The sequence below is a fragment of the Marmota monax genome, unplaced genomic scaffold (genome assembly GCF_021218885.2).
Source record: "Marmota monax isolate L192 unplaced genomic scaffold, Marmota_monax_Labrador192_F-V1.1 WCK01_AAM20220418_F8-fsc00011, whole genome shotgun sequence".
Taxonomy (NCBI): Eukaryota; Metazoa; Chordata; class Mammalia; order Rodentia; family Sciuridae; genus Marmota; species Marmota monax.
This window is the reverse complement of record NW_026693082.1, coordinates 22551612-22573983: the sequence shown is the minus strand read 5'-3', so window position 1 is coordinate 22573983 and position 22372 is coordinate 22551612.

The window sequence follows — 22372 nt, the reverse complement described above, 5'->3', positions numbered from 1 at the left end:
ACCATCTTTTCAGTAAGTGGTAATTTATTTTTCCTGCAGTCAACACTGGGGATTAGTTTGTTTTCTGTCTCATGGAATTGGAGTAAAAACAAGCTTAAAGTCTTCTTCCATGAAAACCAGTTTACTAGATATCAATCCTTTCAGCAAACCATTGAAATTGAACTTTAATATTGTCCTTTCGTCTTCCAAGTAATTTGACTGCAAGATTTTTGTAGGAATAAAAATTTGAAACCCAAAGCGGGTAGAGGAGTCAATTTCACAGTGTCGAGTAGATAAGAACTGGCATGTTAACCCACATTTGCAGTGTCTCTTCCTATTCGCTGAGGTTAAACTAGAAAAAGGTATTACTTCCTCATGTCTTTCTCTGGCAATTTTTATGTGATTGTCATTTATTCATCTAGTGCTGAGTCTGAACCCAAAGGATAGGCTTCATGTACTGGAAACAGAAAGAGAAAAACCGCACTGGGAGCCATACAAGCTTCCATTTATGGGTAATGATAGCATCCATATTTTTCTGCTGAAGACATTTTTTGTTGTTGTTGTTTTGGTACCAGGGATTGAACCCAGGGGTGTTTAACAACACTGAGCCACATCCACAGCCCTTTTTACATTTTGAGATAGGGCCTTGCTAAGTTGCTGAGGCTGGCTCTGAACTCTCAATCCTCCTGTTTCAGCCTCTTGAGCCACTGGGATTACAGATGTGCACTACTGCAGCTGGCTGCTGAAGGCATTTTTAGAAAAGAAAATGAGAAATATGTAAGACAAATTGTTTTTAAGCATGTCTTATGTACACACAGTCTGCATGTCTGTGCATGTGTACATGTGTGTGTGGACAAACCAACCCTGAACTCATCTGAGATTAGCATCCTCCATACTACAGTGGGAGGCCTGAAGCACGCCCCGTTTATCCTGAAAAGTGAGCACCTAAGGATACAGGACAATGCGTGGCAAATTGCTGTCTATTCTTTTCCATGATATTAGCCTGGATGGTGTGCTAAGGCCCCAAGAAAGTATTGTTATTGGTTCTGAAGTCTAGCTCTGTGATGCCCATCAGGTTAATGGATGGGAATGCACCTCAAACGTCTGTCAACCCTGCCTGTCAGAAGCCTGCCAAATGAAACATATACCAGGCTTACTCACCAAAAATTCCATATCACCCAGTGGGAATGGCTGCTGGAGGAAGTGAAAGAAACAGAATCAGCAGGAGAAGGGAATAGCACTGGTTTTACGTAGGAAGAACTTGTTTGACTTGTTAGATCTGATTTAGGTGAACAGTCATAGTAGTTTTTAATATTGTCATTTTAATTACTTTGGTGCAAAGGGAAAAAAAGCAAGCAAGCAGCAACAATTAATTTTCGTTGTCAATTTTTATTCTTTCTAGGAATCTTTCTCACTCATAAAGCATATTAAAACCATCTGTTTCCCCCTAAATATGAATTCTGTTAGGTCTGTTCATTTCTGTTCCTTCAAAAGATATAACATTGCCAATATTGAATGTGTGTGTCAGGGGGTGGGGGGGTCAACTTGGTGTTCTCTTTTTTACACAGGTAAGTTTGTATCCCTTGACATGATTTGTTTTACTTTCTGGTCTCCAAACTCTAGCGGCCATTCTTATTTAAGACCAGATGCTATGCAGATATCAAAGCTCAAATTTGTATTACTCTGAGTCTTAGATGGAAGAGAACCATTAGCAAGGTGAAGATGAGGAATTCACACAAGTCAAAATTCAGAGGAGATCTGGGTTCTACCCTCCTTTGGCACTGTCCTTGGGAAGCACATAATTTATTCACTCAGTTTAAATTTATTTTCTTAGAAAATGGAAAGAGTTTTGGGCATTGTTCCTCTTTTTGGAAAAAAAAAGGGGGGTAGGAACAAATGAACACAATCTTTTTTCTGATTTTATACTTTTCTGATTTCTCCTTTTTGCTTATTTTACACTCTGACAAAGGACCAAGATTCTTACCTCCTTTATCCATTTACTTAATACTTTCAATTACTATCTGAGTAGACAAAGAAAGTGTGTGCATGTGTGTAGCTAGGGTAGTGGCATGCCCCAGGAGGACTCAGTTCACCCTGGTCAGCTTGAAAGCTGACTTCTGGAGCAAGGTCTATCCAAAGTTAGGAGAAGGATATTTGTTTGGGCAGTGATACAAAAAGTAACTTGAAACTCACTTCCTCAACCTCCCCTCTCAGTCCCTCCATCCTTTAGTTACGGTCTTTCCCACTTCATGGGTCTGAATCAATGAACTCCCAGACCAGGGCAGGAGGTGGAGGAGTTGCCCTCAGATCCATCACATGGGAGTCTCAGTGTGTCCTTACCCAGTCCACATGCCCCAAATAAAATCAGCAGTTTCCTGTGCAGAGCACAACTAAAAATTGTTTAAGTCAATGAAAAAGGGAATTATCTTCTTGGGGTTGCTCTGCTGCTTTTTAACTGGTGAAGATAAGCCAGGAGAATACACACTCTAACAGTAAATGCAAACCATATTTTTTAATGCCCTAGAAAACAAGCCAGGAAATCTGAGATGAAGCTCTCTAGCAAAGCCCCTGAATGCATCGGGTGGCTGATCATGAGACAAGGTTTAAGAAGAAAGTCAGTGGTTCAGATCCTGAGCAAAGAGGTCCCTTGGGCAAAGATCCTAGGGCTTTCTGCCTTGCTGGCTTGGAAATTCTTGAACAGCAGGATTAGTGGTGAAGTGGGCAGCTGTCAAAAGAGAGGAAATTCTAGGCCCTCTTACAGTGTGGCTAATCTGATTCCTACTGAGATAGATCTTCAGAGCTTGTTGTGGTATAGAAGAGATTTTTGCTGAATGGTAAATGGTAAAGGAGGGTCATCAGAATGCATTGGCCTGGAGAATTCAGTGAGCTTACTCAGAGGAATGGATTTGTGCTCTTGCAGGGAGATAGCAATGCCACAGCTGCATGGAAGCATCATCCCCCAAAGTATGGGGATTCTCATGTCTGACCTTTGGATGCTGTAGTTGGGATCCTTACTGCTCTGCTCTGGTCTTTGTTATGGCATCATCTTTGGACTTCATCTCTGTAGTAGCTCCTTGTTCACTCACAAGCTTCTAGGATGTCACTTCTGTAGTTCCTTTAATATGCAAGCAGTATGACAATTAACAACTCCTTGATAATTTGAGGTTAGCAATATGGAAGTATTATTATCTGTTATCATTCAAGTCAGAAGAGATGTCTGAGGATCTGTTTATATGTGACACTAAATGTAGGAGTTCGTCTTTGAAGGATGTATTTTCTTATCAACTTCCTGGAGAGGCTTCAGATACAGCATAACTCCTTCCTCTGAGCAAATTGTTGCAAGCACACACTACTTTTCTTGTACTTCTGTAGTTCTAAAGAGGGTTTCCAGCTCTTAGGACAGCCTTTTCTCACTGAGCTAGTCTCTATAAATTTGCACATTTAAAATATGCCCTAAAACATCTGGCCTCCTCAAAACTTTTCCAGAAAGGCCCTTTCTAAGGTTTTCACATTTGGTTGGCTCAGAATAAGGGATACATGTGATTTCTGTTTCTTATTTGCATTCATGTCTTTAATTTAAACTGGACTTTGTATCTGTCCCAGGTGGGCAGGGAAGTTCCTAATGTAGCCTTAATGTTGGGAACTATGTTCTGCTTCTCAACATCATGGCTGATGGGAGGTGATGTTAACAGAGTCTGATAGGCAAGTTGGGGGGTCAGAGTTAACTTGGTAGAGAGGAAATGAGACATGAAGGTCTGCAGGGTGACTTAAGAAGGCATGAAGTTACCTGAATAGGCTATAGCCCATTTGAAAGTTCCCGTTAAATGTAATAGAGAACAGCCATGGCTCAAAGTCCCAGTGACATCATCTAACGGATATTTGGCCATTTCCTGCGTTGAGCTCAGAGTCCAGTTCCTAAAGGACATATGTCCTGCAGACCTCAAGTTACATTCAGAGAGGAATTATATCTTTTTAAAAAAATTAAGCCTCCAAAAATATAATGAAATAAAATCCAGGGCTGAAGGTGGGAAGAAAGAGCAGTCTCTTAATGCTTCACTGTAGTAGCTCCTGCACCATGTGGGACAATTTGTTCAGTTCTTTTATTGAAGACAGACTGGAGAAATGAGAAACAGTTGGATTGGGGAAGTTAATTATTGGATCATTTTGTCAAATCCTGCAATACTTTAAATATAGAATTGGATGGCCATCATCTGGGAACTAGGAGTTGAGAGGAAGCAGAGGAGAGATGAGGGAAAGGGAAACATTCTCGAGTCTGTACTTTAATAAGTTTTCATGGACAAAAGAGAACCTTGTGTTATAAGCCTTCAGGGTTACAGAGTGAAAGATGTATTCTGCAGTCTCATGTACACCAGGGGCAAATCTGACCCAGGTGTAACCCAATCCATGAGTAAAAAGGTGCTTTCTAACAGGATTGAATTGTATTCGCCTGGAATTTTGCCCCTTGTTCCAGTTGTGGGATTTAATTAATTTTTATCCAGAGGTCATTCACTTCAAGGCAAATGCCATAGAAGGGCAAAGAATTATCTCAATGTGGTTTACAGCTAGATGTAGTCAGTTTTCATTTTATTACTATTATTAATCATTAAAAGAACATAGCTGAATGATTTCATTGTATGTGTGCCTTGAGGCTTTTCTGGAGCAATTAGGAAAATACATTATAGAATAAACCAAAGATTATTAAAATGACTTTAAACAGTATGAATCCAATTTTTAAAGGAGGTTGTAATACCCATATTCATTCATATTTCATCCCTGTATATAATTATTCATGCTCCATATTTTAAGGATAAAATTTATAAGAACGTGTCCCTATCTAGTTACTCCACCCCTTCTTTTCTTACTCCCAGGGCCTTTTCTTTCTTGTCTGTGAAGCAACTCCGGCCTCTAGCAAGCACTTTTTGGGGAATTGAAGAACAAGCGCCTTGATAATCTAGATGAAAACACCAGAATCTCTATTATATGTGCTTTCTTCCAACATACCCAAGTTTTTTCATAACAAAGAATGCCTTCTGAACCTCATAGAGTGGGTTTGTCCTCACTAGGTGGCAGAGGCTTAAATTAAAGGATTCTTACCCATTCTTCCCTGAGGTGCTGGGCATTGGGCTATGACATTGTTAACTGCCACTGAGCAAGACTGGGAAGGGACCAGGTGAGTGACAGCTATCTATGAATATCGGTGGTCCTAACCCACCACAATCCTAGGGTATGGAGGGTACATTTGAGGTGCTTTGCCTAAAGAAGTTGCTTGATAACCTGTTTTGGACCAAACATACTGAAGTGTTAAACATGAAACTTGGAAAAAGAAAAGGCAATTAAAGATAAAACCTACCATAACCCACTTGAATCAAATGCATGAAAGATGATACGTCATGAGCTTTGTAATGTTTTGAACAACCAATAAAAAAAAAGATAAAACCTACCTTTTGTTTGCAACAAAAATATTTTTTTCCTCCTTTTTCTTTTCTAATTCACCTCGTTTCTTGTGTCTCTTGCATAAATCTGTCATAGGTATATTTCAACAATAATATTTATCACCATTTCTTTTTTATATCTAGATGAAACTTGGGATGTAGAAGGATGCTTTGTCCTAAAAACATTACAATAATTGCCTTAGGTAAGTTACTGGAGTAGAAAGAGAATTGGACTTTTGTCAGACCAATAGTTTTCAAGCTCCAGCTTAGCTAGTAACTACTGCAAAGGGCTTTATCACCCAGTGTCTCAGTTTAATCCATTGCAAAATGAGCCCAATATGATGCTCAAAGTCTCTCACAGAGATTTAGTAAGGCTGAAATGAGATAAATATTGTACAAAACTTAAAATAGGAAACACCTATTATAGACACAATAATTTATGTTAAAAGAGCAGTATTATACCTTGACCTTGGATTTGGCTTTTATTTGTTTTGTTTGTTTCTTCTGCTGTATCAAGTAAATGATAATAACTATTATTTGTGTTTAGAGCACTATGCCTAGTGACTTGCCTGCATTATTTATTTATATAATTATTGGATACTTTTACCATTTCCATATTATAGCAGAGGAAATGGAATCACAGAGAGATTAAAACAAGTTGCCCAATGTCACATGGTTGGTAACGGGGACCCTGTGGGGTTGAATTTTGTCTACCTCCACCCTGACCTCCACAAAGACATGTCCAAATCCTAACTTCTGGACTTGTGAATGTGACCTTTTAATTACCTTTGCATGTAATTAGACTGAAGATCTTGAAGGGAGATCATACTGGATTAGGTTGTGCCCTAAATCTACTGTGTGTCCCTATAAGAGACAGAAAGAGATACATAGATAACACCGAGGGAAGAGGACCATGTAAAGATGGAATAATGCTGCCACTAACTTAAAGTCCTCTGGGGCCACCAGAAGCTGGAAGGTACAAGGAAAGGCTCTGTTAGCACTTTCTTGTAGGGCTGGTTGCCTCCAGAACAATGAGAAAATAGATTTGTGTTGTTTCAGGCCAGGTTTTGGGAATGTGTTAGGGTAGCTAAAGGAAACCAATTCAGGGCCCTAGGATTCAAATAAAAAGAGTCCTGTAAAATATCCTCTCCATGCTGATTTATAAATAATTCTACATATAATCTTCTGGCAGCTGTGGAAGGCTCTGGGTGCAGATTGCTTCTGCTCTTGGGCTCATTCATGGGCAGCCCAGCTGGATGGCTTAGGAGCCATACTGGTTCATGCACCTCACTCACCTTTCTCTAAGGGCCAAGAAGGACCAAAAAGTCTTGGAAATAAGGAAATGAGTACCACAGGCAGGATCCCAGTTCACCTGTGAAAGTAATTGGAATAGCTGCTAGGCTCCAGTAAAAATTTGAGGCTATTGAGCCAGTTTGCTATTTCTCTGCCTCCTCTCTGAAGCTCTGATCCCACAGTTCTAAGTATTTGTTGCAACTCTCTGCTTGGATTTCCCCTCATCCATCAAACTCAAATGCCCCTGTTGGACTGTTTCTTTTCTCCCTTCCAACCTGGGCCTTCTCGGAATTACTTGTTTCCGTTAAGGGCACTGCCATTCTCCCTTACAGAATGAAGGCTCACAGCTTTGTCAAGCTCTTTGACTCTGATATCTCCCTGCTCCTATTATATGTTTCCAGTCAAAAATTACCAGGGCTGTTCATTATATTGTAATGTCCTTCACATCCACACCATCCTTTCCATTTCTACTCTCTAGTCTGGCCTCTATTGCTTCTTGGCTTGAGGCAATTCAAGAGGGTGCCATGCTTGGACTCTTCCACATCCATTGTGATTAGTCAGACATTGCCATTCTATTTATTAACCATTTCACATATCCCTCCTTCCTGTTTCATTAACACCGTGTGAAAGCTTGGGATTGACTGTGCTGGTGAGGGGAAAGAATGAAGCCCCATTTGACCAGACCTTCACCCAACTCTTCCCAGATTGAGTTGTTTTCCAAGATTAATATTAGCATCTGCAATTGATGATCTGAGACTGCAGAAAACCTGGGTTGACATCCTTTTCCTTTAAAAGTGTTCTCGTCTGTAAAACAAACTATTTCCCATTTTCTGCTGTTTATACTTTTTCTGCATTCCTTCTTGTTTCTTATCCATTCCACACTCTGCTCTAGGCTTCAAATTCTTGGACAGATAATTAATGAAGGTAGTGAAGTAATTTGGTCCTACAGATTCAACCTCTACAATTCAATTATGTCTTAGGAAGGAAGGCACTCACCCACAAATGCCTCCTTTCTTCTAGAAAGGAGAGAACGTTTAGTCTGATGACATGTCTTGCTCCAGTTGTTGCCATTCTTCCTCAGTATCCCTTCTGCCAAGCCTGGGTTCCTGACATCCAAATAAATCCACAGACCTTTTCAAAACCACTAAAAGACTTACTATTTTGCCTGACACTGTTTGCTGAATTTTTACCAGTAAGTTCAAGTAACAGTGGGGGTTCATGGCGGAGAAAAGGTTTTCATTATCAGAAGCCTTAGTGATGTGTACTCATTATCAAGCTTTGGAGGGGCTGGAAACTCAAATTGATTGGGTCTTGGTGAAGCCAAACATGAAATAACTGTCTCACGTGTTGTTAACTCCAGGGGGCTATCAATGTCTTGCACAAAGTGCTGTTTTCCTCCAAAGCAGTTTATGTACCCAGCAGTAAAGATGAGGCTTGCTCACAGTTGGCTGTCAGGCCTTCCTCTTTGATGTGGGAATTTGACCTGGGCAGTCCACAGAGGCCTGGACTGCTTGCATGGGCACAGTCTTTTCACTGGTTAAAACTTTTAGTGTTGGGCAGGTTGGATCAGTTCCCATGGCCCTTCAGCTGACTCTGCATTAAAGTAATTAGCTGCTTTGTTCACAATCTCCCACTGCCTTGTCCCCTTCTCTACCCCTCTTGAAAGGGAGACTGCAAGGCTGTTATTGTGGTCCTGCCGCCAATAGGTGCCCTATCAGTTCTGAGAATTTTCTAATCAAAAACAAGTAAATCAATTGCTACACCAAAACTCAAGGAAACAGGATAAAATGATGCTTCTGTGTAATCAAAAAAGCAGTCCCCAGGTCTTAGGGTGTTGCAAATTGAGCTTCTCCCCTATTTTCTTCTTATTTTTGAAGCAGATGTGCTACAATTTGTATTAACCGTGTTCTGCTCCCTCTTGAGGTTGGCACTTAAGCTCCCAGCTCTGACCACGAGCTGTTCTGGAGACATTGCTCCTTCATGATCTATATTTTTAAATCCTGAACAGACTGGTTCTGAAGGGACTTTTTCATCTCTTCCTGCGTATCTCTCATCTCTGACTTGATAATTATCACATATTTTCCATTTTGGCTAATAACGTCAGAACAGTCTGCACCAAAACCAGAAACTTCGGAGTTATCAATTTTTCCCTTTTTCTTTAACCTGTCCCACCCCATTTGGGGCCAGTCTTAAGGATTTTCCTCTTAACACATCTCCATGTTGGGCCCACCTTTTCATGCCCGTGGCTGGGGTCCAGGCCTTCATCACCTTTTCCCTGGACTGGAAGAGTCATTTCCTGTCGAAATCCTTGCCTCCAGTCTCCCAGCTCCACTCCATCCTGTCTTCTCTGCCCTGAAACACTTCTCCACCCAGAACATTCCAACTCAAAACTGCTTCAAATCTTTCTTGGAACATGGTAAAATATGAACAATAAAATATACAACACAAAGAACCCAAGAACAAAGTCTACTTGTTCTTTAGAATCCTGTTCAAAAGACTCATTTGCAGAGCCCTGTTCCCAGGCAGCCAGATGAGTGGCTTGTTCCTGGTGGCCCCTACAGGACTCTGATCAGATACTGGCTGCTTCTCCAATGAGCTACATTTGTCCTCTATGAGAGGACAGAACATGTACTGCTCATCCTCTGATCCCCCTTTCCAAAGAGTCTGTATCTACAGGTCCTGCTGTGTCTAGGCCAACGTCCTCAAGGCTCTGCCTGCCCAGCACTGACTGCCCTTCTCAGGCTCAACCTAGAGCCTGGAAGACAAAGGCTTTTCTGCAGGAGCCATGGATTCTTCCTCACCTGGCTTAGAGCCATGTATTTTTGTTGACATCTTTTGTGTTTCCTAGAAATTACCATGATTTTTGGCTACAATACCTTTATTTTTTCCAGAATCCAGACTGTGTCTGATATGAACATAGGTTCTTCTTCTGTCTACTGTAGGGATTTACAAACTTTCTGGGTGAGCTGGTTAAATGTGGGTTTCTAGGGCTTTCCCCCAAAGATTGTGGTTGATACATATTTCCATGTTCACATTGGTATGGAGAAAAAGCACCCTTTGCCTTGCCAGAGAAAACAAACCATTAGCTCTTCTCTGACTGACCTCCTTCACCACCCAACTAATCCGATGGCATGTCCTATCCACACTATTGATTTGTTTGCATAACTCAGAACAACCGGCTTAACATCTTTAACCAAACTGACAGAATTTACCTTGGCTTTGTGTGAGCATGATCATGAAGTGATTATACCTGAGCCCCTAAACATTTAAGAAAAAAGAAATAAAATCAGGAAGAATCATGGTTCAAGAAGAGCAACAATACATTTCTATGGTATGGGCAAACATTGCCAGGATTAGTCTGCCAGTCAGCACAACTTAAAGGTCTTGTACAGGGAAACCCCTAAATAAATCCACTAGCTCCCATTTGTTCTCAATTGACTTAAGAATCACTAATTTTGGAGGTCACACAGCTGGGCTATACATTACTAGTCCCCACTGGTTTTGCTGTAGATCACACATCTGATGTAAGGGTTCTATGACAACAGCTGCCTAGGCTACTCTGCAGGGACCAAAAGCCCCTCGTGCTAGAAACAATGAGTCTATACTTGGGCCTATAGATGTCTGGTGGGCAAATGGGATGGGATGAAAAGGCATCTCTGACTTCATATTGTGTCTCCTTTGTTGCCTTAACCTTTGGGCCAGATTCTACTCAGCACTGCATGTAGACATGTGAATCATTTGAGATATGTTTTGCCCAAAGATGTAACATAATTTACTTGACCTTGATTTGTCTAGTCTCTCCCCCAACCACCTACCACTAGTTTAAAGGAACCTACCAGCTATCGTGACCAGAAACACCAGACCAAGAAAGGAATGACAAGAGATGGCACCAGAGTTCCTGAAAGATCCCCACCTATTCCTGCAAAAGACATTAATATTCCTCCCTTCTATTAGCATTTCCCTCTGCCTCATTATTCTTATCTTGTCTGTAATGTTTCAGCTCCCTTAAATTGAGAAGCTGATTTGTGAGCAAAACCCCTCTTCCCCGTTCTTACGTCCACTGAATAAAGCCTTTTCTCCCCTTCCAACACTTGCCTTTTGGACCTCCCATCTGTGAGATGAGCCTCTGAACCTGAACCCAAGCCTCTGAACAGTCTTAGGGGATTTGTATTTAACATATTGAAGATCAGCTAAAATCTAGAGCAGAACTTATCAGATGGATCACAGGAGATACTGGTAGTGCTTATAAAAAGTACAGATTCCTAGACCCTCCCTTAGGGATTTTAATTCAGTAGGTCTGGTGTGTCTGTATATAAAATGTAAGAATTTGTATGTTTAATAGATTATCATAGGGATTCTTATGTTCAGTAAAGTCTGGGGAAGAGCACTCCAGAGCGGGGGAAAAAATCAAATCTCTCTGTGGTAGAAAGAGTAAGAAAACATCAAGACCTAGGTGGGGGATATTTAGTGTAGACACTGGTTAATAAGGTGCAAAATTCTTGGAGGACTGGGTGGTAGCCCCTCACTCTTCAACTAATTTCAGTCTGATATGGTCTGAAACTTATATTATCTTCATAAAGTTAAATCAATTGTTTGGGATAATTCTTTGGACTTTCAAAATTTCTCCTTTCTTGGAACTCTAAGGTGGTATCTGGGTAATGAGGGAATGGCTCCCATAATCTCAGGTTTGGGGGAAGCAGATCTGACCTGGTAGTGGACCAGAAGAATGAGGCCTGGCTGTCACCTGCTGGGGGTAGCTGGGCTCATTTTGCTGTTGGTATCGGTGGCTGACTGCCTTATGATTTTCTTTTTTGACCAGAGCTCTCTCTGCCAACAATTTTGTTCTTGGGTTTCCCCTGACATATAAATTGTTTGGTGTCTCTCTACCTCTGCCATATGCCTTTTGCCCTACAGCATCTAAAGGGTTATCTAGACTGTACCCTACCTGACCTTATCACATCAGACCCTATAGTCTGCAACCTACTATTTATGCTACACAGAAACTGAAGGAAATTTAACAATGAAACAAAACACTAGATCCTGCTTGGGTGCTCTGTATTTGCCTAACCATGCTAGGTACAACCTCCCAGGAACAGTCAGGCAAGAGCCCTGCGCCCCAGGCATTCTTCTCTGCCTGTCTAGGGACCCATCTAACTCTGCACTAATCCCCTGAGTGGGAATCATGTCTCCCTCCCATAGCCCTGCACCCTGCTCATCCTCCATGATAACTCATGGATTTCGTTTAAATATCTGCTCCTGTCCCCAGGCCTTTTCTTACACCAAAACCATGATTTTATCTTCCTGACTGGCTTCTTGATTACATGGGATAAAGTTAATATAGCAGGTTCTTTCTCTTTGACAGTGCTAGCCACTCTGGCTTATTGTCTAGCTGCAAATGCCTAACTAGAATATCTAGTTGCATGATTTGAAGCATTGGGAGCATGGGAGCAGGTAAATAGTATTTCTGGGAGTCACCTTATGCCATTGGTTTCCACTGCTACCATCTCCCTGGTGCCAAACCACAGGCACTTTCACAGACCTTATAGATGTCTTCAGCTGTCTGGACTACCCCAATGGGGAGGCCCCTGACTCTGAGCTCTTCTTGATCTCTTCTCTTAAATAATACTTTATCATCTATCTTTTCTAAGCCCCCAAATAGGTTCATCTTATAAATTAGTTATTTTAGGAATCTTTTGGTTATAAATAACAGAAACTCCATTCAAATATGCTTAGGCAATAAGACAGGAAGTATAGCTCATACAGCCTGCTTCTGCCCACGGTGCCTAATGGATCTCCCCATGCTTCTCTATTTGGTGTACTCAGGGTCTGACATTGTCCCTGTGGTCACCCCAAGGGCTCCAGTGGTATATGCCCTAGTCTAGCCTTGCAACCTCAGGTGAGAGAGATTCTCACTCTTGGTAGCTACAAAGAGTGTCCACGTTTTCCTGACTTGTGAATCCTATGCAACTCTAAACCTACTGTTGTAGCCAACATGGCAGAGTGGAAGGTGCTGTCTTGACTGGCCTGGGCAACAGCAATCATGATATGACAGCAGATCCTGCAAGGAAAACCAAGGTGTTGTTACCCAACATAAGGACTGAACTCCCAGCAGGCTCAAATAACAGATGTCACCATACTGGCTGACACATAAAACAATGGGGCCAGTGTACTGCCTTTACCAGAGTGTTCTGCCTTTTCACCCCAGGGAAGTGGATGGGTCTCCACAAGCAGTTTCTGCCCATTAGATGGACAATGGAAATAGTTTGAGGTCCATGAGCTCAGGTTCCCCAGGTGTACAGATAGAAATGTTTTGCAGCTAAGAGTGAAAGGGATTTGAACCCACCGAGATTAAAAAGGAACTAAGTTTTCCTTCTCAGAAACTGCTATGGTCGGATGTATCTCCTCCAAACTTTGGGTCTTGCTAATGTAGCTTGTTCTTCTGTAGTATAAGGACACAGTATTCCTCTTCTTTGGAAGCTGCAGACCTCACCAAATATTCAAACTCACCAGTGCCTTGATCTTGGGCTTCTCAGCCTTCAGAACCATGAGAAATAAATTTCTGATCTTTCTAAGTTACCACATCTCAGGTTGCTGAGAGCCATAGCCAAGTAGAAATGACGCATGGCAATTTCCTTGTCAGCCTACCCAATGTTGCTTAGAGGGAGGACTCTCCATTGTGGAAATGGGCTTGCCTTGGACCCAGGTCATTTGCAGTGACATTGCATGAATGTTTGAGAGTTTGGGTTGAAAGGTGACCCTGCTCAGGGATTCGAGTGGCTCCAGATTTAGGGTGGATCCTGCTGGATTAGGGTGGCTCTGGGTTTAGGGTGGATCCTGCTGGCAACAGGGCATATCCTGCTGCCTCAGGCGCCTACTCCTGGAGTTCCCGTGGAGTGTGGAGTTCTCGTGGGATTCTGAGAGAATTGGCACGCGGAGCCCGGTGGAGGCAGTGAATTTTCCCAGAACGTGCCTGTAGAGCTGGTGAGAGTCAGGAATAAAGAGTTGCTGTTTGAATCTACAAGGCGGTGTGGTGGCTCGGTTATTTTGTGCCCAGCCAGACTGCGGCCCAGGTATTCTGTTATAGCGGTCCAAAATGGACTAAGAAGTTGTTGTTATTCATTGTTATGCAAAGTCCCTTATTTTACCTTTATGTTTAGCTAGTAGCAGATACTCTGCACATGGTTGAAGCTCATTATATGTTTGGTGATTGAATGGATAAACAAATGAGAATATCTTTGTTGTTATTGCTTGAGATGTGCTGTAATAAATGTATCATGTCCTCCAGTGTTTCATTTACCTGTGAGGTTTTGCATTGATGCCTTCTGTCCCATGATGAACATCTTTATGATTATGTAATCACAATTCTCTCCATGTAATCTAATGTTCCAGAGATGTAAAACCATTAAAACAGTGCATTATGGAATGAGAAGCAATTGAAGGCAAACATCAAAGACTCCCATGTTAGAAAGAATATTATTGTTTTAATTGGCCACAAGTGCTATGTTTTCATTATTAATATAATTTCTAATTTTATGCCTGCAAGATATTGATTTAACAGTTCATTGCAAAACACCAAACTCAAATTTATGTTCAGTACAAAGTACTTCCTCTTTTGAACTGAATCTGCTCGCCTAGATTTCAAAATTGATATTGGATTAAGCAGTAATCACTCTTAATCACTGGATTGTCCAAAAATATCTTGTAGCAAGGTGACTATCTGTTATTTATCACTGCACAATAGTTCACTCTAAAATGTAGACAGTAAAATCAGCACTTACTTTGTTCATAGATCTATATTCTTATTGGGTTTACTGAGGTCAACTCATCTATGCAACATGGAGGTTAGCAGAGTCCACTTGATTTGGGGCTGGGAATCCACTTTAATTATGGCTCACATTAGCTGGAAATTTAGTGAGGCTGTGAGCTAGGGCCCTTGTGCCTTTGCCCAGTGGGTCTCTTCATCAGCTACTGAGCCTTGCTTAGTACATGGTTGTTGGGTCTCAAGTTTGAATATCCCAGGAGAAAGAAAGCAGAAGCCCAGTGTCTTAAGTGGCATCATATCTTTTTCTTTGTTTGATTAATCAAACAGTCATTAAAGCCCAATTGTATGGGGAGAGGACATCAACTTCTCAATAGAAGTGTTGATGAATATGGGGTCCATGTTTTAAAAATGCCTATGATCTCAATCTTAAATTTTGCCATGTTAGTGAAGTTTCACTGACACATTGAATTGAAACAATATCAATTTTCTGAGACCATCAAAAGTAGTTAAATTTTTTATTAGACATCTCCTTTTGATTCAAGTAGTCTGGCTCCAATTCTTCAATGAAGCGATTCCTGAGCTTTGTAACTTCCCCTGGGCACCTGTGTTGACTTAGACACGCAGACCCAGATGGCTCTGATTATAGGGCTCAGCTGGACTGTGGTTCATGGCCACAAAACCCTTCACTGCAGCTAAAGAAGTAAGAGCTGAGCTTATTGAAAGGCTGTCGGTCAATAGATGTCTGCTCCTCGAGTGTGAGAATTAGCTTCTAGCTTGGAACCCTTCAATTCTTGCCAGAAAATTGTCCAAAACAATTTGAATGTGAACTCTTACTGGTGCCTCTTTGCTTGAGTTATTTGGGGGTGTGGCTGATTAAGCACAAAGTGAACACTTAAGTGTCTTCCTGAGAAAACAGTGGGGCTATTCAGTTCCTGCCTATGAAACACAACTCTTTTTGTAAGGTCAAGTCTCCTCCTGGGACAAGCCTTCAGAGACCATACAACTGGTGTCTCCTCTGCCAGGGAAATATGCCAAAGTTGAGAGCACCATGCAGGCTTAAGAATAGGGCTGGGGATGGGAGGGAGAACAGGGGTGTGTTTCTTTGTAAGAACAGGAACAGTTTAACATGCCCTGCTGTTTTAGAATGTATTTGTGTACCATGCAGTGCTGGAGAATGAATTTGGGAAAACCTTTCCAGGGCACTTCATGACCTAGGACATAACAGAAAGGAAAGCACCTTTTTGTTTTACTCTTCTTTAGGTTCCTTCACTGCTAGAATAACTTCTGGAGCTTCCTAGCATGTTGACAGACGGCAGTACTGTATCACTGTTCTCTGTCAACACCTGACATCCAGTCCCAGGACATTCTAGAATCTTATTTAGGAGTGGAAGTGGGGTAGGGGACAAAGAACAGTGTGTATATTATCACTGGCCTTTGTCTACCCCAAGAAACCAAGATTTGCATGACCTGGGAGGGGTAAAATTTTGCAACTCAGGTTTTCCAAGGGGGTGAAAGATGCATATGTTTGCTTTGAACATTGAATAGGAAGGCTTTCTGTTATGCAAGTAAACACTCTCAGTCTGTATGAAATGCCACTCTGCCTCCAAATCTGGCCAATACGAGATGATGCGGATTTCAATTTCCAACCTTATCTTTTCTCATGGGCTGAAACTCCCCTGGGATATTCTATTCTTTGAGCGAAAACAACGCCAACATTAATAGCAAAACCTTGTGCGATGGTGGCAGAATGTCAGACTCTCTAAAAGGGTAGAACACTACTGTGTTATAGTTCCCTTTCAAGTAACACCCACAGACAGTTTTTCAAAGGAATTGGAAAAGAAATCCAGGTTGAGACTATTGTTAATTAGGGTAGAATTAGTGATTCTCTAAGACTTATGGTTCTTGGAGTCATACCAAAGTTATTCATAATAAGAAGCAAATATTCGTACTGTCTTTGAAACGTATTGTTCCTGAATCCTCAAACTTGAATATACTTTGAACCTACCTCCAAATAATTCTCATATAAATGAATTTATTAAGTGTTCCCTTTTTAACTTTATACATCTCTTGTGCTAATATACTTCTATTTTAATCTAACTATTCTTTTAAATATCATATCTTAAAATGCACATAAAGAAGAGCCAGGCAGTTCAATTTTTTTTCTCAAGCTATGAAAGTAATCTGCCCACAGCTCCTGCTGTCTGGGTGATTGGGTTTTCTTTTTCATTGTGTTCCGGTATGGACCCCTAAGGCTCAGAAGTTGCATTCTCCACTTAGTGGGCCTTTCTCCTCAGAGGGAAGCATTTCTCTTGCTGCTAGAACATAGACTTCTAAATTGTCCTTATTTTGCCTATTGTTTTCAGTATCTGTCTGTCCTATGGTTGAAGGCTTTAGATTGATTTTTTTTTTCAATTTTCTCTAAAAAATCTTCCATTACTTTGTTTTCTAAAATCTTCATTTTTATTTTATCTAGAACATTGAATGGGAGTTCAGCCTTCTTCGTGGCTAATTTCTCCCTCTCCTTTATCTTCTCTTTGTTCTATATTACAGTTATTTTGATTGACTCCCTAAATTGGTTTTCCAGGACTACTTTTTGATTTGTGAATCACTGGTTGGCAAGTCTCTCTCTTGTAGCAAGGTGGGGTAGAGTTGATGTGGGGCCTGTAGACAGGTGTTTGGAGATGTCCGTTTTATATTTACTTGAAAGTTAACTTCCAGGATCAGAAGATGGGGACAAGCTGATTGAGTTCCAGCAGCTATATGTTGGAGAAATGTGATTTCCAGGCAATTTGTATGTAATGTCTACAGTGTGTGGAGATGCCAACAAAGGGCTAAATAAAGATGCCAGCTGAACATCAACAAAGTAAAACGGAGTCCATGATCATGTTATGAAAATTTAGATGAAAACAAAAACAAGCAAACCACCACCACAACAACAAAACAAATGACAGCAACAAAAGAGCAAACCAGTCAACAAAGAAAGAAAGAACCTGAATGAGGCTGGAGATCCAGGGTAGGGTGAGATCATAAGGCTGTGGTCATAAAATCCAGAGGAATTTGCAAATTGGGTTATAACCAATCAGAAAGTGATTCCTATTAGACTCAACTAAGGAGAGTGTATCTGGAGTCCTTCAGAAAAGAAGGTCCCTAGAACAGAAGCAAGAGGGGGCTTGAAATGGAAAAAAAAAAAAAAAAGCCAGACTTGGGTGTATTCTCTGCACACTCAGCAAGGGGCTGATGTCCTGTACCTCTAGGTGGAGTTTGTCACCTAAAGTATCAAGACCTCCAAGACAAAGTAAAGGAGTTGATGATGCTCCACGGTGAGATTTAAAGCCCTGACTCTGATCCTAAGTGCTGGATAGTCTCTGAATAAAAAGGGAATTGGGAAGTCCGATGTTTCAAGGGGTCCTAGGCAGATAATTCTCACTGCTAACCTTTAATTTATTCTTTATTTTACTGCACTCCATACTCTGAGTCACCCATTGTAGGAATTCCTGCATTTTTCCCCTTTGATCTGTCTCTCAGTTGTTCAGAGATGAGGGTATTATAAAGACCACTGAAAGCCATGTGTGGAAGCACTAAATGAGCAGAGGAGCACATAGCCTGGACACAGTCCCTCTGAATTGGGGTAGGTTTTCTAGGATGCCTAATGTCTTTAGGTCTTACCCTCTTATTGCATTAAGATAAAGTAGACCCAGTGTGACATCATAAGATTTTAGAGATGATGTAGTTTATGAAAAACATTTAATGAACATGTACTAGGCCTCTGGATCTGGGCTAAGCAATGGGGCTGCAAGATGAAGAACTGAGGCTGCTCTCTGGGCAAGCAGGGGAGGGGAGATTTCAGGAGGCAGGGGTTGGGGGAGATGCACAAGGTTTGTCAAACCTGACATTAACATGACTCTTGTGGGGGCTCTATTTAAGAAGAATATTATAAAGCCACAAATATAAATTTACGTGCAAATGATTTATTTATAGCAAGAAAATTACATTAAATTAAAAATCTGACTAAGACCACAAGTATCAAAAAATGTAAGAGGGGCAGAAACAACATAGTATTTATGTTAATTAACAGTCTAACAAACTCCTACTACATTTTCCCATACATAATGACTATATATTCTTTGATCACCTTTTCATATGAGTCACTTTTAAATGTCACTTTCTATAGAAAAAAAAACAATCATAATGCTGTCTTTCCTCTAGCAATAGTTCACAGAACTTGTTTTTTTTTTTTTTCCTGATAATTTTGACTAGGTGTGACTGAGACCATATCATTCTCAATCTTGCAAACTTAAAGACAGTAGTTCAGTATCTTCCAACCTTGTTTTACCTAACTACTCTCATAGTCCCAGTGCCAGGTCATTCTTACTGTAATGGGGCTTCACCTGCCCCCAGGTGTCACAGGATAGGGTGAATCTTATGGGCAATAACAAGTATTCCAGGAAGGCATTCCTACACCTGACAGCTAGTATTACTTAACACATTTTAGTGATAATGAACCACATAAATATATTCCATGGAATGTCACTGAATGTTCCTCTCACTAAACTCTCCCTGAGCTGGAACTCCAAAATGTACTCAGAGACTTCAAGGTACCCAACATGAGGAGACGTGTACAAAGAAGAGTAGGACTGGTCAGAGTGGACAGAGAAGTAGACTTAATCCATCACAATTGAAATAGATGACATGTATAAGATCTGTGACCTCATGAACATAGAGACACGGGGCCCTGAAAAGAGCCTTTGAAAATGAAGGGTGTTAATGCTTAAGGTTTTTAACTTCCTCTGGGAAGGCAGGTAGGTAACTTGAGAGGGTACACAAAGACTTCAAAGTAGTATCAAACTTTGATCTGAATCTTGAAAAATAAAAGAGACATTTTTCAGGAGGTCCATGGAAATAGCCAGGCTTAGTCGGAGGCCTAGTAGGAGGAGAATAAAGGAGAGCCTGGTGAGGATGACAGTCTTTGAAGAGTTCTTTAAATGCTGGTAAATATTATAACAGGTCCAAGCAGATGAAAACATGAAGGAATCTCTTGGATTTGGTGTCTAAGAAGCCACAAGGTGATCTTTGCCAAGAGAGTTTCATTGATGTAGTAGGAGTTGAAACCTTTCCACTATCATTGAAATCATTCCACTATCACAAGATGATAGTGGAATGATTCGAACATAACTTTCCTGTGTACATATATGAATACACCACAGTGAATCTCAACATCATGTACATCCACAAGGCTGGGATCCTAACTGGAATAAGATATATTCCATGCTTGTATAAATATATCAAACTAGATTCTACTGTCATGTATAACTAAAAAGAACAAATAAAAAGAAAAAAAGAAAGTTGATTCTGATTCTATTTCTTTAAGAAATATGCCTGAGAGGAGAAGAAGAGGAAATTGCTGTGGTTATAAGAAAGCTTAGAGATAAAGGAATCTTTGTTATTATTATTTTTTAATTAAATAATAGTTAACCAGGCCTGTTAAGAAAGCCCTATAAGAGTGGGTAGGGTGGCAAATGCCTATAACCTCAGCTACTCTGGTGACTGAGGCAGGAGTATTACAAGTTTGAGGCCAGCCTGGGCAACTTAGTGAGACCCAGTCTCAAAAAAATATATAAAGGACTGAGGATGTTGCTCAGTGGAAGAATGTTTGCTTAGCGTGTGAGAGGGCCTGGGGGTTCAATCCCCAGTACCACAGAAAATTAAAGTACATAAATAAATATAAGAGGAAAAAAGGGAATGACTTATAAGGCATTGATAAGTAGAGAGGTTTCCCTGGTCTGAGCAGAGGGCATGTGGTCCTCATTAGCTCCGAATTTTACCCAGTGCTGATCCTTAGCACCCTAAAATTCTCCAGAATAGCCCACCAACACCAACCAGCTTATCAAGTGGACAAGTCTTCAGAAGATCTGTAATGCTCATCTTGCTATTAGGCAGAACCCACACCATGGCCTCTGACCTGTGATCCCAATATCAAAAGTACTGCTGTGCACACTCTTCCATCTTCTGATCTTGCCCTTCCCCCAACCCTTTTCTCTCTCTCTTTACCCAGTTTTTTCTTTTTGTAATATGGAATATCCCTATACACTTAGCTGTGCTTCAAGGAAAAAATAGTTTTAAATGACTGCATCATATTCTGTGACATAGATTAACTATTCCTTATCCTAAATCTTCTCTTGTTGGACATTTGATCTGTTCTAAGATTATTTGAGTTATCTAAATTTTGTGTACAGTAATTTCCTAAAGATAAATTTCAAAAATATCAAGAAATGGAACCATTTGCACAAAGATAGGCATGTTTTTAATGGTTTTTGACACATATAGCCAAATTGCTTTTGTGATAATAAGTCAAATGTTGAGATGATAACAAAAGTACCAAGAGAACATAAGCATTGGCCTTTGGTTGAAGCACATTTCCACAACTCAAAAAAAAAAAAAAAAATGGAAAACATGAAGCAATCATCTGACATAAGTTGAAAACCAGATTTGATTATTTTTTTCCATATTTTGAATTCATTAAGTACTGCAGAGCTAGCTTCTACATTTTCTGCTAATTGTGAAAATTTATAAAGATAAATTGAATTGCTTCAGACCTGCAGTTAGAGTTCAGATTCACAGACTGGTTACTGCCCTAACTGGTCAGCCTGGGATGGAAAACAGTTCCCAGCAGTCAGCAGGTATGTTGTGCCAGGATCTAGAAACATGAGAACCAGCAAGAGGAAGTTTTAATTCACCAAATAAACACAGGTGTGGTGGATGCACAAGGGGCGCCTGCCCAGGACATTAGAGCCTACTTTCTGGGGAGAGGCTGAAAGAGCTGCCTCTTGCCTAGCACCCCAGGGGTTCTGGGCCTGACCCCTCCCTGGTCATTCCTTGATTTTCAGGTTCTGGGATCTTACTAAAGAGCTTGATGACAAATGTGATCCTAAAGACAGAAGCAGAACTTTCCAGAAGCTTCCCCTCAAGCCATTTGGCCAACTTTCTGGGAAAAGCTTGAGCCACAGAAAGCCTGTGTGATCCATGAATATAAACAAATCACTAGGGGAAGTCCAGAATTATATTTTTAACAAAAGCTCCTTTAAAAATGTCTTGGTTTCAAAATGCTACCTTTCCCAAATCACATCTATATAGCGGGATCTAACAAGAAGGCTCTTTGATAATAACCTGTCTATTTCTGGAAGGGTGGAGATGGGAAAGATGTGGGCAGGATCCATGTTTTGTCACAGCCTCTTAGCTATCGCTCTTTGATCATCCTGTGGAGAAGGGGAAAGATCACTGTGCCACCAATTCATAGCCTCAGACGGAATCTTGTTAATAGTTCATGTCTCACCCACTCCATTAATGATCAGCAAATGACTGGAACTCTGTCCAGGAGGCCCAGACATCAGGAACAGAGTCCAATAACAGCTGACACCATGAAACTAAAAATAGTGATTTGGATTTAAATGAGTGACTCAGACGTGATTTCCTATGCTTGCCTGGTATAATACTGTACAGAGAAAGGTTGTTTTAGGTTTTTTGGGTTTTTTTTTCTTTTATGCTAAAGGAGGGTTTTATTGCAACCATCTGGACAGTGAGTGCAGAGGCAGCTCAGTGAGTTGGGTGCACCCACACTTCCACCTCCAAGGCCCTGGGGGCACCTGCCATGGTTGGCTTCCTAAGCACATCTGTGCACTTGACCCTCCAGTTCAGGTTAGCAACAAATGACAGAATGGTTCAGGAGGTTATGTCAACGTTTTACACCATTTCCAGAAACTTCTCCCTTTGTACTTTTCCCACCATTCCCCTTCTCCACAAGATGGGCATAATTAAAAGTCTAACCAATGAAGTATGACACAAGTTAAATAACCCAGGATGCCCTGTGGCAGAGATGGCAAACTGAAGTTCCAGGATATGACCAGATGCA